This window comes from Pan paniscus, chromosome 7 (assembly GCF_029289425.2).
Source record: "Pan paniscus chromosome 7, NHGRI_mPanPan1-v2.0_pri, whole genome shotgun sequence".
NCBI lineage: Eukaryota > Metazoa > Chordata > Mammalia > Primates > Hominidae > Pan > Pan paniscus.
Window position 1 is genome coordinate 136,891,137 of NC_073256.2, and position 16,814 is coordinate 136,907,950.

The 16,814-nt window shown below is 38.6% G+C and overlaps 1 pseudogene; it reads right to left on the reverse strand.

Moving 5' to 3' along the window:
- Positions 1-13,091: 13,091 nt before the first annotated feature.
- LOC100993033 (zinc finger protein 532-like) lies at positions 13,092-15,424 on the reverse strand (annotated as a pseudogene).
- Positions 15,425-16,814: the final 1,390 nt, after the last annotated feature.

The window sequence follows — 16,814 nt, forward strand, 5'->3', positions numbered from 1 at the left end:
CAACACCCCACTAACAGTATTAGACAGGTCATTGAGGCAGAAAATTAACAAAGATATTTAGTATCTGAACTCAGCACTGGATCAAATGAATCTGATAGACGTCTTCAGAACTCTCCACTTGAAAGCAACAGAATATACATTCTCCTCATTGCCACATGAAACATACCCTGAAATTGATCATATAGTTGGACATAAAGCACTCTTCAGCAAATGCAAAAGAACTGAAATCATAACAACCACTCTCTCGGACCAAAGCACAGTCAAATTAAAAATCAAGACTAAGAAATTCACTGAAAACTATACAATTACATGGAAATTGAATAACCTTCTCCTGAATGACTTTTGGGTAAATAATGAAATTAAGGCAGAAATCAAGAAATTCTTTGAAACTAAGGAGAACAAAGATACAACATATTAGAATCCCTGGGACACAGCTAAGGCAGTGTTGAGAGGAAAATTCATAACACTAAATGCCAACACCAAAAAGTTAGAAAGGTCTCAGTTTAACAGTGTAACATCACAACTGAAGGAATTAAAGAACCAAGAGAAAACCAACCCAAAGCTAGCAGAAGACAGGAAATAACCAAAATCAGAGATGAACTGAAGGAAATTGAGACACGAAAAAATATTCAAAAGATCAGTGAATCCATGAGTTAATTTTTTGAAAAAAATAATAAAACAGACACACCACTAGCTAGACTAATGAAGAAGAAAAGACAGAAGATCTAAATAAACAAAACTAGAAACACCAAAGGGGGTAATCACTGACCCACAGAAATACATATAATCATCAAAGAATATTATGAACACCACTATGCACATCAACTAGAAAAATCTAGAAGAAATGGATGAATTCCTGGACAGACACCCTCTCAAGACTGAGCCAGGAAGAAATTGAATCCCTGAACAGGCCAATAACAAGCTCTGAAATTGAATCACTAATAAATAGCCTACCAACCAAAAAAAGCCCAGGACCAGACAAATTCAGAGCCAAATTCTATCAGATGTACAAAGAAGAGCTGGTACCATTTCTATTGAAAGTATTCCAAAAAATGAAGAGGGACTCCTCCCTAACTCATTGTATGAGGCCAGCATCACCCTGATACCAAAACCTGGCAGAGACACAACAAAAAAGGTAACTTCAGGCCCATATCCTTGATGAACATCGATGCAAAAATCCTCAACAAAATACTGGCAAACCAAATCCAGCAACACATCAAAAAGCTTATCCACCACAATCAAGTAGGTGTTATCCTTAGGATGCAAAACTGGTTCAACATACACAAATCAATAAATGTAACTCATCACATAAACAAAACTAAAGACAAAAGCCACATGATTATCTCAAAAGATGCAAAAAAGACTTTCAATAAAATCAACACACCTTTATGTTAAAAACTGTCAATAAACTAGGTATTGAAGGAACAGATCTCAAAGTAATAAGAGCCATCTATGACAAACCCACAGCCAACATCATACTGAATGGGCAAAAGCTAGAAGTATTCCCCTTGAAAACTGGCACAAAACAAGGATGCCCTATCTCACCACTCCTATTCAACATAGTATAGGAAGTTCTTGCCAGAGAGATCAGGCAAGAAAAAAATAAAAGGCATTTGAATAGGAAGAGTGGAAGTCAAACTATCCCTATTTGAAAATGACATAATTTTATATCTAGAAAACCCCATATTCTCAGCCCAGAAGCTCCTTAAGCTGATAAACAACTTCAGCAAAATATCAGGATATGAAATCAATGTACAAAAATCACTAGCATTCTTATACACAAACAACAGTCAAGCCAAGAGCCATGTCAGAGCCATTCACAATCACTTCAAAAATAACATACCTAGGAACTCAGCTAATCAGGGAAGTGGCAGATCTCTACAAGGAGAACTACAAAATGCTGTTCAAAGAAATCGTAGATGACACAAACAAATGGAAAAACATTCTATGTTCATGGATAGGAAAAATCAATATTGTTTAAATGGCCACACTGCCCAAAGCAATCTATAAATTCAATGCTACTCCTATTAAACTACCAATGACATTCTTCACAGAACTAGGAAAAAAAATTCATATAGAACCGAAAAATAGCCTAAACTGCTAGGGCAATCCTAAGCAAAAAGAAAAACACTGAAGGCATCATGCTACCTGACTTCAAACTATATTACAGGGCTACAGTAACCAAAACAGCATGGTACTGGTACAAAAAACAGGCACATAGACCAATGGGAACAAAATAGAGAGTCCAGAAATAAGGCCACACACCTACAATTATCTGATCTTCGACTAAGCTGACAAAAACAAGCAAAGGGGAAAGGACTCCCTATTCAATAAGTGGTGCTGGAATAACTGGCTAGCCATATGCAGAAGATTGAAACTGGACCTCTTCCTTACACCATACACAAAAAGTAACTCAAGATGGATTAAAGACTTAAATTTAAAACCCAAAACTATAAAAACTCTGGAAGACAACATAGGCAGTACCATCCTGGACATAGGAATGGGCAAAGATTTCATGACAAAGATAACAAAAGCAATTGCAACAAAAACAAAAAATTGACAAATGGGATCTAATTAAACGAAAGAGCTTCTGCACAGCAAAAGAAACTATCAACAGATAGACAACCTACAAAATGGGAGAAAACTTTTGCAAACTATGCGTCTGAGAAAGGTCTAATAGCCAGCATCTGTATATTTGAATAAGGAACTTAAACAAATTTATAAGCAAAAAACAACCACACTAAAAAGTGGGCATAAAACATGAACAGACACTTTTCAAAAGAAGACATACATGCAGCCAACAATCATATAGAAAAAAAGCTCAACATTACCGATCATTAGAAAAATGCACATCAAAACCACAATGAGATACCATCTCACACCAGTCAGAATGCCTATTAATAAAAAGTCAAAAAAATTACAGATGCTGGTGAGGTTGTGGAGAAAAAGGAATGCTTATATACTGTTTAGTGGGAGTGTAAATTAGTTCAACCATTATGGAAAACAGTGTGGAGATTCCTCAAAGACTTAAAACAGAAATATCATTCCACTCAGCAAACTTATTACTGGGTATCTACCCAAAAGAATATAAATTGTTGTTCTATTATAAAGACACATGCATGTGTATGTCTATTGCAGCACTATTCACAACTACAAAGACATGGAATCAACCTAAATTCCCATCAATGGTAGACTGGATAAAGAAAATGTGGCGGCCAGGCACAGTGGCTCACACCTGTAACCCCAGCACTTTAGGAGGCCAAGGTGGGTGGATCACAAGGTCAAAAGAAGGAGAGCATCCTGGCCAACATGGTGAAACCCCGTCTCTACTAAAATACAAAAATTAGCTGAGCATGGTGGTGTGCACCTGTAGTCCCAGCTGCTAAGGAGGCTGAGGCAGGAGAATCACTTGGACCTGGGAGGTGGAGGTTGCAGTGAGTCAAGATTGTGCCACTGCACTCCTGCCTGGCGACAGAACAAGATGCTGTCTCAAAAAAGAAAGAAAGAAAGAAAGAAAGAAAGAAAGAAAGAAAGAAAGAAAGAAAGAAAGAAAGAAAGAAGAAAGAAAGAAAATGTGGCACATATACACCATGGACTACTTTACACCCATATAAAAGAATAAGATCATGTCCTTTGCAGGATCATGGATGGAGCTGGAAGCCACTATTCTTAGCAAAGTAACAGAAGAACAAAAATACAAATACCACATGTTCTCACTTATAAGTGAGCTAAGTGATGAGAACACACAGACACATAGAGGGTAGTAACACACCCTGGGGCCTATCAGAGGGTGGAGGACAGGTAGAGGATCAGGAAAAATAACTAATGGGTGCTAGGCTTAATATCTAGTTGATGGAATAATCTGTACAACAAACCCCCATGACAGAAGTTTACCTATATAACAATCCTGAACATGTACCCCTGAACTTAAAATAAAAGTTAAAAATACAGATAGATAGATAGATAGATAGATAGATAGATAGATAGATAGATAGATGCTTAAAATCTGTGAGATACAGCTAAAGCTTTTCTTAAAGGTAATGTACAGTATGAAATGCTTCTATTAGAAAAGTTGTATGGCATTCACACTTCAAAGATATATGCTTCCCAGTAGTCATGCCTTTATGTAATCCCCTCCAACACTGAATTAGAGCTGACTGTGTGACCAACAGATTATAGCAGAAGTGAAAATGATTGACTTCCGAAGCTAGGTCATAAAAAAGCATGCAGCTTCCACTTTGGCCTCTTGAATTATTCACTCTTGGGAAAACAGCCACATGGTGATGAAATCACTCAAATATTAGAAAGACATGCAGAGAAACTTGCCAGCCACGTGAGTGTAGCACACTGCAAGTGGAACTTCCTGTCCCACTCGAGCCTTCAGACAACTGCAGCCCACCAGATATCTCACTGCAACTCCAAAAGAAACTCCAACAGAAATTTAGAATGTCCTAGCTGAGTCCCTTCTAAATTCCTTATTCATAGAATCCATGAACATCATAAATGGTTCTTTTACTCCATTAAGTTTTGAAGATGATTTGTTATGCAGCATTCGTAACTGGAATAAGAAGTGGATAAAATTATTGATCAAAGCTTTCACATAAAAAAAACCTAAAAGAAGAAAGTCACCCACTTTTGGACCATAGTGGTTTGAGCAAGGTTCTTTTCGATTATCTATTTTCTTAAGCTCTCTGCTAAGTGGGCTGCCTTTGTTGGTGTTATATCCAGCTTTTAGCCTCCACTAAAAGAGACTATTTTTAAAATAGACTTACCAAAAATCTTATTTCTTTGAAAATTTTTTTTCTAAATGAAGGCAAAACAAAGACATTTCCAGAGGAAAAAGACAAAGATTTTGTTACTAGTAAACCTATCACACAAGAAGTCTTAATAGAAGTAATGGTAAATAGTAAATAATGGAAGTTTTTAGTACATAGTAATGGAAGTAATAGTAAATAGTAAAGGAAGCTTTTCAGCCTAAAAGCAAATGACCCCTGTGTAATTTGAAATCATATAGAAAAACAGAGCACTGGTAAAGGTAATTATGTAATTACCAAAAAGAGTATAATTGTACAGTTCTCCTCTTAAGTGATTTATAGACATACGTATCAATGGAGCAGAATAAAAAACCCAGAAATATATCCACACAAATATACCAACTGATTTTTTACAAAGATACAAAAGCAATTCAATGGAGGAAAGCAATTCAAATGGTGCTGAACCAAGTAGACATCCATAGGCCAAAAGATAAACCTTGACTTAAGCCCACACATAATATAAAAAAAAATTGGATCATAAACATATGTAAATGTAAAACTACAAAGCTTTTAGAAAAAACTGTAGAAAATCTTCAGGATTTTATACTGGATACCAAAAGCATAACCTGTTTTTTTAATAAAAAATTGGACCTAATCAGAATTTAATTCGCTCTGCAAAACATACCTATAAGAGGATAAAAAAGCAAGCTATAGAACGGAGTAAAACATTTGCAAACCACATATCTGGCAAAGAACTATTATTCTCTGCAATATATAAAGAACTCTCAAAATTCAACATTAAAAAAAATACTCCAGTTGGAAATAGGCAAAAGACACAAAGAGACATTTCACTGAAGAGAATATAGATGGCAAATATGTACATGAAAAGATGTTCAAAAACATTAGCTGTTAGAGAAATTAACAGCTAATGGAAATTAGCTAATGGAAATTAACAGTCACAATGGAAACTACACACCTATTAGAATGATTCATAAAAAGTAGTGATGACCCCAAATGCTGAATATGTGGAGAAGCTGGATTGCTCACACATTGCTGGTGGAAATGTAAAATTGTACAGCCATTCTGGGAAATAATTTGGACATTTCTTTAAAAATTAAACATGTAACAACCATACCATTCAGTAACTGAAATCTTGTTCATTTATTTCAGAGAAATGGAAACTTATGTTCACATAGACACCTGTACACTTATGTTCACAGAAGCTTTATTCATAATAGCCAGAAACTGGAAAAACCCAGATGTTTTTTAATAAGTGAATGATTAACAAGCAATGATACAGCCATACCATATTTGTTAGGCAGAATAATGGCCCCACAAAGATGTCCATGCCCTGTCTCCACAAACTGTGAATATGTTACCTTACATGGCAAAAGTAACTTTGTAGATGTGATTAATGCTATAGGCTAGTAAGCCATGAAAGCATGTTCAACATCATTATTTATGAGACAGTACCTCATACACATTAGAATGGCTAAAATTTAAAGTACAAAATACGGATAAGAAATGTAGAGCAACTGGAATAGTCGTTCCTCATTACTGGTAGTGTAAAAGTGTACAACCACTTTGGAAAGGATTTTGGTAGATCTTTTTTTAAAGATAAACATACCCCTATCTTATGACCCGGCAATTCCACTTATAGATGTTTACCCAAAATAAATGAAGGCATGCGTTCACAAACAGACTTGAATAAGAATGTGCACAGCAGCCTTATCTAAAACAGCCAACCCTGGAAACAATTCTAATGTCCAGCAACAAATAAATGAATGAATTATGGTAAGTTTATTCAATTGAATACTACTATAAATAGTGAACTCCTAGGATCACAGAACTGGTCTCTATGTTACTGTGGTGGGAGCTATGTGATTCTATGCATTTTTCAAAACTCATAGAACTGTACTTCACAAATAATGAATTTTACCATATGCAAATTTTTAAAACTCAATCACGATGGTGGGAAGAAACCAAGATAGAATGCAGAGTGTAACAAGTGAACCTAACTTTATTACAAATGAATGGCATACCCCAACCAGATGGGGTAGAGAGAAATGAGCTGACCTATCTTTCTTTAAAAGTGTTTTGACTATATATAATAAGGTTAGAGAGTAAAAATGTACACAAACACCATATTCTAGTTGGAAAATTCATTTTTCACAGAGGTTTGAGGTACCATTCTGAAATAATTTTCAGAATGTTTACTAGGGTTGAAAAATTTAGTAAATAAATTGCAGAGAATGAGAGCCAACTTTCTCAGTGTCAGAAAAAGAAGTTACAAATAATCAAAGGGGAGTTGTTAGAATGAACCCTGTGGTGCTGCTGGATTCGAGTCAGGGATATCAGTGCGATCTCATGTTCATCAAAATGTGTGTATGTACGTACTAGAATCTGTATATCTATCTGTAGGCATATCTTTGTATATACAAATAGACATATACAGAAATAACAATAGGTTTATGTGTACACATGTGTTAGTAGACATACATATATTTCCTAGCTCTGTTGTCTGACAGAGCCTGGAGGTAGCGCCACTCCAGCAGCAAGACACACATTGGGTACCCAGATTTTGGTTTCAAAATACCATCCTCCCATATAAGAAACCAGGATTCCTTGGATTAATGGTCGACTCTGGGACTTGAACAGGAAAAATACAACTTGCACTACATGAGCCTAGAGCATATTGTGGTGCCAGAGAGAAAATAAGTGATTTAAAAAATGAAAAGGTAAAGGCCACCTGAAAGAAATCGCAATGGTCAATGCAGAAACAATTTGAGCAACCAAATGAATAACACTTTTGATTATAACCCAAAGAATGAAATATAAATAGCCATGAGAGTTAATACTGATATAAATATTTGAAGAAATAGTTGGGGATGAAGGGACAACCCTTTATTATGGAAGAATTCTAATTAATAAATGAGGCAGAAATGAGAAAAATAGGAAACGATCGTTAGAACACTGTAATAATCATTGCTAAAGGCAAAATTCACTGATGAATGCTAAAATTAATGGGCCAAGCTTTCGTTCCTTTTTTGTCTTTTAATTTATTTATTTATTATTATTATACTTTAAGTTTTAGGGTATATGTGCACAATGTGCAAGTTAGTTACATATGTATACATGTGCCATGCTGCTGCGCTGCATCCACTACCTTGTCATCCAGCATTAGGTATATCTCCCAATGCCATCCCTCCCCCCTCACCCCACCCCTCAACAGTCCCCAGAGTGTGATGTTCCCCTTCCTGTGTCCATGTGTTTTCTTTGTTCAATTCCCACCTATGAGTGAGAATATGCAGTGTTTGGTGTTTTGTTCTTGGGATAGTTTACTGAGAATGATGATTTCCAATTTCATCCATGTCCCTACAAAGGACATGAACTCATAATTTTTTATGGCTGCATAGTATTCCATGGTGTATATGTGCCACATTTTCTTAATCCAGTCTATCATTGTTGGACATTTGGGTTGGTTCCAAGTCTTTGCTATTGTGAATAATGCCGCAATAAACATACGTGTGCATGTGTCTTTATAGCAGCATGATTTATAGTCCTTTGGGTATATACCCAGTAATGGGATGGCTGGGTCAAATGGTATTTCTAGTTCTAGATCCCTGAGGAATCACCACACTGACTTCCACAATGGTTGAACCAGTTTACAGTCCCACCAACAGTGTAAAAGTGTTCCTATTTCTCCACATCCTCTCCAGCACCTGTTGTTTCCTGACTTTTTAATGATTGCCATTCTAACTGGTGTGAGATGGTATATCATTGTGGTTTTGATTTGCATTTCTCTGATGGCCAGTGATGGTGAGCATTTTTTCATGTGTTTTTTGGCTGCATAAATGTCTTCTTTTGAGAAGTGTCTGTTCATGTCCTTCGCCCACTTTTTGATGGGGTTGTTTGTTTTTTTCTTGTAAATTTGTTTGAGTTCATTGTAGATTCTGGATATTAGCCCTTTGTCAGATGAGTAGTTTGCGAAAATTTTCTCCCATTTTGTAGGTTGCCTGTTCACTCTGATGGTAGTTTCTTTTGCTGTGCAGAAGCTCTTTAGTTTAATTAGATCCCATTTGTCAATTTTGGCTTTTGTTGCCATTGCTTTTGGTGTTTTAGACATGAAGTCCTTGCCCATGCCTATGTCCTGAATGGTAATGCCTACGTTTTCTTCCAGGGTTTTTATGGTTTTAGGTCTAACGTTTAAGTCTTTAATCCATCTTGAATTGATTTTTGTATAAGGTGTAAGGAAGGGATCCAGTTTCAGCTGTCTACATATGGCTACCCAGTTTTCCCAGCACCATTTATTAAATAGGCAATCCTTTCCCCATTGCTTGTTTTTCTCAGCTTTGTCAAAGATCAGATAGTTGTAGGTATGCGGTGTTATTTCTGAGGGCTCTGTTCTGTTCCATTGATCTATATCTCTGTTTTGGTACCAGTACCATGCTGTTTTGGTTACTATAGCCTTGTAGTACAGTTTGAAGTCAGGTAGCGTGATGCCTCCAGCTTTGTTCTTTTGGCTTAGGATTGACTTGGCGATGCAGGCTCTTTTTTGGTGCCATATGAACTTTAAAGTAGTTTTTTCCAATTCTGTGAAGAAAGTCATTGGTAGCTTGATGGGGATGGCATTGAATCTATAAATTACCTTGGGCAGTATGGCCATTTTCACGATATTGATTCTTCCTACCCATGAGCATGGAATGTTCTTTCATTTGTTTGTATCATCTTTTATTTCCTTGAGCAGTGGTTTGTAGTTCTCCTTGAAGAGGTCCTTCACATCCCTTGTAAGGTGGATTCCTAGGTATTTTATTCTCTTTGAAGCAATTGTGAATGGGAGTTCACTCATGATTTGGCTCTCTGTTTGTCTGTTGTTGGTGTATAAAAATGCTTGTGATTTTTGTACATTGATTTTGTATCCTGAGACTTTGCTGAAGTTGCATATCAGCTTAAGGAGATTTTGGGCTGAGACAATCGGGTTTTCTAGATATACAATCATGTCATCTGCAAACAGGGACAATTTGACTTCCTCTTTTCCTAATCAAATGCCCTTTATTTCCTTCTCCTGCCTCATTGCCCTGGCCAGAGCTTCCAACACTATGTTGAATAGGAGTGGTGAGAGAGGGCATCCCTGTCTTGTGCCAGTTTTCAAAGGGAATGCTTCCAGTTTTTGCCCATTCAGTATGATATTGGCTGTGGGTTTGTCAAAGATAGCCCTTCTTATTTTGAAATACGTCCCATCAATACCTAATTTATTGAGAGTTTTTAGCATGAAGGGTTGTTGAATTTTGTTAAAGGCCTTTTCTGCATCTATTGAGATAATCATGTGGTTTTTGTCTTTGGTTCTGTTTATATGCTGGATTACATTTATTCATTTGCATATATTGAACCAGCCTTGCATCCCAGGGATGAAGCCCACTTGATCATGGTGGATAAGCTTTTTGATGTGCTGCTGGATTTGGTTTGCCAGTATTTTATTGAGGATTTTTGCATCAGTGTTCATCAAGGATATTGGTCTAAAACTCTCTTTTTTGGTTGTGTCTCTGACCGGCTTTGGTATCAGGATGATGCTGGCCTCATAAAATGAGTTAGGGAGGATTCCCTCTTTTCTATTGATTGGAATAGTTTCAGAAGGAATGGTACCAGTTCCTCCTTGTACCTCTGGTAGAATTCGGCCGTGAATCCATCTGGTCCTGGACTCTTTTTGGTTGGTAAGCTATTGATTATTGCCACAATTTCAGATCCTGTTATTGGTGTATTCAGAGATTCAACTTCTTCCTGGTTTAGTCTTGGGAGGGTGTATGTGTCGAGGAATTTATCCATTTCTTCTAGATTTTCTAGTTTATTTACGTAGAGGTGTTTGTAGTATTCTCTGATGGTAGTTTATATTTCTGTGGGATTGGTGGTGATATGACCTTTATCATTTTTCATTGCGTCTATTTGATTCTTCTCTCTTTTTTTCTTTATTAGTCTTGCTAGCGGTCTATCAATTTTGTTGATCCTTTCAAAAAACCAGCTCCTGGATTCAATAATTTTTTGAAGGGTTTTTTGTGTCTCTATTTCCTTCAGTTCTGCTCTGATTTTAGTTATTTCTTGCCTTCTGCTAGCTTTTGAATGTCTTTGCTCTTGCTTTCCTACTTCTTTTAATTGTGATGTTAGGGTGTCAATTTTGGGTCTTTCCTGCTTTCTCTTGTGGGCATTTAGTGCTATAAATTTCCCTCTACACACTGCTTTGAATGTGTCCCAGAGATTCTGGTATGTTGTGTCTTTGTTCTCGTTGGTTTCAAAGAATGTCTATTTCTGCCTTCATTTCGTTATGTACCCCGTAGTCATTCAGGAGCAGGTTGTTCAGTTTCCATGTAGTTGAGCAGTTTTGAGTGAGATTCTTAATCCTGAGTTCTAGTTTGATTGCACTGTGGTCTGAGAGACAGTTTGTTATAATTTCTGTTCTTTTACATTTGCTGAGGAGAGCTGTACTTCCAAGTATGTGGTCTATTTTGGAATAGGTGTGGTGTGGTGCTGAAAAAAATGTATATTCTGTTGATTTGGGGTGGAGAGTTCTGTAGATGTCTATTAGGTCCGCTTGGTGCAGAGCTGAGTTCAATTCCTGGGTATCCTTGTTGACTTTCTATCTCGTTGATCTGTCTAATGTTGACAGTGGGGTGTTAAAGTCTCCCATTATTATTGTGTGGGAGCCTAAGTCTCTTTGTAGGTCACTCAGGACTTGCTTTATGAATCTGGGTGCTCCTGTATTGGGTGCATATATATTTAGGATAGTTAGCTCTTCTTGTTGAATTGATCCCTTTATCATTATGTAATGGCCTTCTTTGTGTCTTTTGATCTTTGTTGGTTTAAAGTCTGTTTTATCAGAGACTAGGATTGCAACCCCTGCCTTTTTTTGTTTTCCATTTGCTTGGTAGATCTTCCTCCATCCTTTTATTTCGAGCCTATGTGCATCTCTGCCCATGAGATGGGTTTCCTGAATACAGCACACTGATGGGTCTTGACTCTTTATCCAATTTGCCAGTCTGTGTCTTTTAGTTGGAGCATTTAGTCCATTTACATTTAAAGTTAATATTGTTATGTGTGAATTTGATCCTGTCATTATGATGTTAGCTGGTTATTTTGCTCGTTAGTTGATGCAGTTTCTTCCTAGTCTCAATGGTCTTTACATTTTGGCATGATTTTGCAGCGGCTGGTACTGGTTGTTCCTTTCCATGTTTAATGCTTCCTTCAGGAGCTCTTTTAGTGCAGTCCTGGTGGTGACAAAATCTCTCAGCATTTGCTTGTCTGTAAAGTATTTTATTTCTCCTTCACTTATGAAGCTTAGTTTGGCTGAATATGAAATTCTGGGTTGAAAATTCTTTTCTTTAAGAATGTTGAATATTGGCCCCCACTCTCTTCTGGCTTGTAGAGTTTCTGCCGAGAGATCCACTGTTAGTCTGATGGGCTTCCCTTGGAGGGTAACCCGAGCTTTCTCTCTGGCTGCCCTTAACATTTTTTCCTTCATTTCAACTTTGGTGAATCTGACAATTATGTGTCTTGGAGTTGCTCTTCTCGAGGAGTATCTTTGTGGCGTTCTCTGTGTTTCCTGAATCTGAATGTTGGCCTGCCTTGATAGATTGGGGAAGTTCTCCTGGATAATATCCTGCAGAGTGTTTTCCAACTTGGTTCCATTCTCCCCGTCACTTTCAGGTACACCAATCAGACATAGATTTGGTCTTTTCACATAGTCCCATATTTCTTGGAGGCTTTGTTCGTTTCTTTTTGTTCTTTTTTCTCTAAACTTCCCTTCTTGCTTCATTTCATTCATTTCATCTTCCGTCGCTGATACCCTTTCTTCCAGTTGATCGCATCAGCTCCTGAGGCTTCTGCATTCTTCACGTAGTTCTCGAGCCTTGGTTTTCAGCTCCATCAGCTCCTTTAAGCACTTCTCTGTATTGGTTATTCTAGTTATACATTCTTCTAAATTTTTTTCAAAGTTTTCAACTTCTTTGCCTTTGGTTTGAATGTCCTCCCATAGCTCGGAGTAATTTGATCATCTGAAGCCTTCTTCTATCAGCTCATCAAAGTCATTCTCCATCCACCTTTGTTCCGTTGCTGGTGAGGAACTGCGTTCCTTTGGAGGAGGAGAGGTGCTCTGCTTTTTAGAGTTTCCAGTTTTTCTGCTCTGTTTTTTCCCCATCTTTGTGGTTTTATGTACTTTTGGTCTTTGATGATGGTGATGTACAGATGGGTTTTTGGTGTGGATGTCCTTTCTGTTTGTTAGTTTTCCTTCTAAAAGACAGGACCCTCAGCGGCAGGTCTGTTGGAGTACCTGGCCATGTGAGGTGTCAGTCTGCCCCTGCTGGGGGGTGCCTCCCAGTTAGGCTGCTCGGGGGTCGGGGGTCAGGGGTCAGGGACCCACTTGAGGAGGCAGTGTGCCCCTTCTCAGATCTCCAGCTGCGTGCTGGGAGAACCACTGCTCTCTTCAAAGCTGTCAGACAGGGACATTTAAGTCTGCAGAGGTTACTGCTGTCTTTTTGTTTGTCTGTGCCCTGCCCCAAGAGGTGGAGCCTACAGAGGCAGGCAGGCCTCCTTGAGCTGTGGTGGGCTCCACCCAGTTCGAGCTTCCTGGCTGCTTTGTTTACCTAAGCAAGCCTGGACAATGGTGGGTGCCCCTCCCCCGGCCTCCATGCCGCCTTGCAGTTTGATCTCAGACTGCTGTGCTAGCAATCAGTGAGATTCTGTGGGCATAGGACCCTCCGAGCCAGGTGCGGGATATAATCTCCTGGTGTGCCTTTTTTTAAGCCCTTCGGAAAAGCGCAGTATTCGGGTGGGAGTGACCCGATTTTGCAGGTGCCGTCTGTCACCCCTTTCTTTGACTAGGAAAGGGAACTCCCTGACCCCTTGTGCTTCCCGAGTGAGGTAATGTCTCGTCCTGCTTCGGCTCGCACACGGTGCACGCACCCACTAACCTGCGCCCACTGTCTGGCACTCCCTAGTGAGATGAACCCGGTACCTCAGATGGAAATGCAAAAATCACCCGTCTTCTGCGTCGCTCACACTGGGAGCTGTAGACCGGAGCTGTTCCTATTCGGCCATCTTGGCTCCTCTTCTTTTTTGTTTTTTTTTTAAACATACAAAATGGTTTACTTGAATTCAGGAACTGCCCCTATTACTAAGAACTGTTTTAAAGAAACAGTACAAAAAGAAAAATTCTAACCCAAAACAACTCAAATGGTTTTCCACTAAGTACTGATACAAACATGTAACAAAGAGTATAAAAAGTTATTCATTTAAATATATACAAACTCTTTTAAACTCAAATACTGTTTTAATACTTATGAGGATATATACGACGAGGTGAAGGAAGGTACGTTGAAAGAGAATATATTGCAACAGCCTAGACAGTACTGTTAACTCTATTATACGGCAAATTTTTGTAATAAAAATGTCTTTTTTTATTCCAATGTGGACAGGGATTTTCCTCATGGAGCATCTGTGGCTATTTCTCGGCTGAGCTCATCCTTTTGGATTTGATGAAGGCCATGCCGTGTGTCCGTATTTAAGGCAGCTTCAGTTTCAAAAGTTTTTGTGCACACTTTGCACTTTCTGTCTGACATGGTGCCATCGGGGGATTCATCCTCATGGCTGGGTTTGTTCTCCTGTTGGTTATCTTCCCCAGCCCCATTTTGCTTGGACACTGGCTGAGGTTCCTTTAACTTGTGTACAATGAAGAGGTGCCTGGACAGAGAGATGTGAGATGTATAACAGAGGCCACACTCCCGGTGCTGGTACGAAGAACCATCCGATTTGTGCTGAGGGATGTGTTCATGGAACTGCAGCAGGTTTTCGGTGGTGAAGCCACACATGGCACACTTGTGAACCTTAAAAACATTGATTTTCAGCTTTTTCAGTGGTTGAGTGATTGCTCCTTGGGGAGGCCTGAACTCCAGAACTGGTTCTTCCAACTTCTGCTTGGGACTGGGGACCTTGGTGTCTTCTTTTATTTCTGTTTCCTCCTCATGGGTGGCATCTGTCATTTCTTTCAGGTCAGGGTCCTTGATACCATGCATCAGCTGAACGTGCTTCTCCAGCATCAATCGTTTGGTAAAGGTACGTCTGGAGTCTGGGCCATGCCTGATGCCTTTGTGCTTGATCCGGTTGTGCCAGCACAGGCTGTGGGACAAACTAAAAGACTTGTCACACAGCGGCAGGGGTGTTTCTTCATTTGTTTCCCATGCTCATTCCTCATGTGGGATATGTACACATCTCTCTGCATGAACAGGCGGTCACACTCCCAACACGTCCACCCAGGACTGGCCACTTTCTTGGTTTCCATTGATTTTTTTTTCACAGGAGATGGAGATTTATTTTCCAATTTCTCTTTCCCATTCATGGATTTGGTGTCCCCTTTGTTCTGATTGGCTGAATTTTGAGTTGCAGGCTTAATGCTCAAAGGCAAGTTTATACCCAAGTTTGGAGGCCCTTCAATACTTTCCAATGTTCCATGCATAGACTTGATATGGTCCATCATAAGTTGCTTCTGTGCATATAAAAGAGAACAGTCTGGACACTTGAAAACAGACACCCTCTGGTTTTCAATGTGTTTGTCAAAGTGGTGATACAGCAAGGTTTGCAAGGTGAACACAGTGTCGCACATAGAACACTTACATATTATTTTTGGTTCTCCTGTCTTCAAGAGAAACAGCTTATCTGCATAGCCTCAAATTATCTCCCCAGAAATATTTATTAATTACTGTAGTAGTTTTAATGTATGTCTAAAAATTCTTTAATACTCCTCTCTTCGGAGGTGCAGAGGGGAAGCTTAATTTCCCTCACCTTGAGTGTGGACTAAACTTAATGACGTGCTTCTAAAATAGAATATGAAAACAGAGAAAATAATAACTGGCTGGGCGTGGTGGCTCACACCTGTAATCCCAGCACTTTGAGAGGCTGTGGCAGGTGGATCACCTGAAGTCAGGAGTTCGAAACCAGCCTGGCCAACATGATGAAACCCTGTCTCTAGTGAAAATACAAAAATTTTCCAGGCGTGGTGGCACACACCTGTAATCCCAGCTACCGGGGAGGCTGAGGCAGGAGAATCACTTGAACCCGGGAGGTAGAGGTTGTGGTGAGTAGCGATCACACCACTGTACTCCAGCCAGGGTGACAGAGTGAGACTACGTCTCAAAAAAAAAACCAAAAAATAACCGTACAGCGAAGAAACCTGACAGATGCCACCTAAACAACTGATAAAAATTAACATAATCCATAATAAAACACATTGACATTATGTGCCCTCAATGTCATGTCACATACCTCTCTGGTACTTTTCCCAAAAATCTGTAACTTCAGCCTAGTCATGAGAAATCATCATAAGAAGCCTAATGGAGTGGCATTTTACAAAAATACCTAATGGCTGCTCTTCGAAAGTGTCAAGATCATGAAAGCTAAGGAAAGACTGAGAAACTGTCATAGACTGAAGGAAACTATGGAAACATGATAATTAAACACAATATAGTATCCTGGCTTGAACGCTGACGCAGGTTTCAAAAAGCTCATTGGTGGAAAAAATAGAGACATGTGAATAAGTCTATGGTTTTGCTAGTGATATTTTATAAACATTTAATTCTTAGTTTTGATCATTGTATCAATTATGTAAGATGTTAACACAAGGGAAAGCTGGATGTAGGTTATGTAAGAACTCTGTAATATTATGCCACTTTTCTATAGGTCTAAACATTTCAAAATAAAAAGTTATAAATATAAATTACATAAACTTACCATTGATTAAAAGTAGGAGAAGGTAATAAACTACTGACATATGCAAAAACATGGATGGATCTCAAAAACATTTCCAGAGACAAAAAGGGTGCATGCTGTATAATTCTATTTATATGTACTTCTAGAACAGGCAAAATCAGTGGTGATAGAAATCTTATCAGTGAGTGTCCCTGGATAGGAAGGGACTGACTGAAAAGTCTGCGTTCATGGAAATATTCCATATCTTAATTGGAGTGGTGGTTACATGAGTGTTTACATTTATAAAATCTCATGGAACTATACACTTTAAAA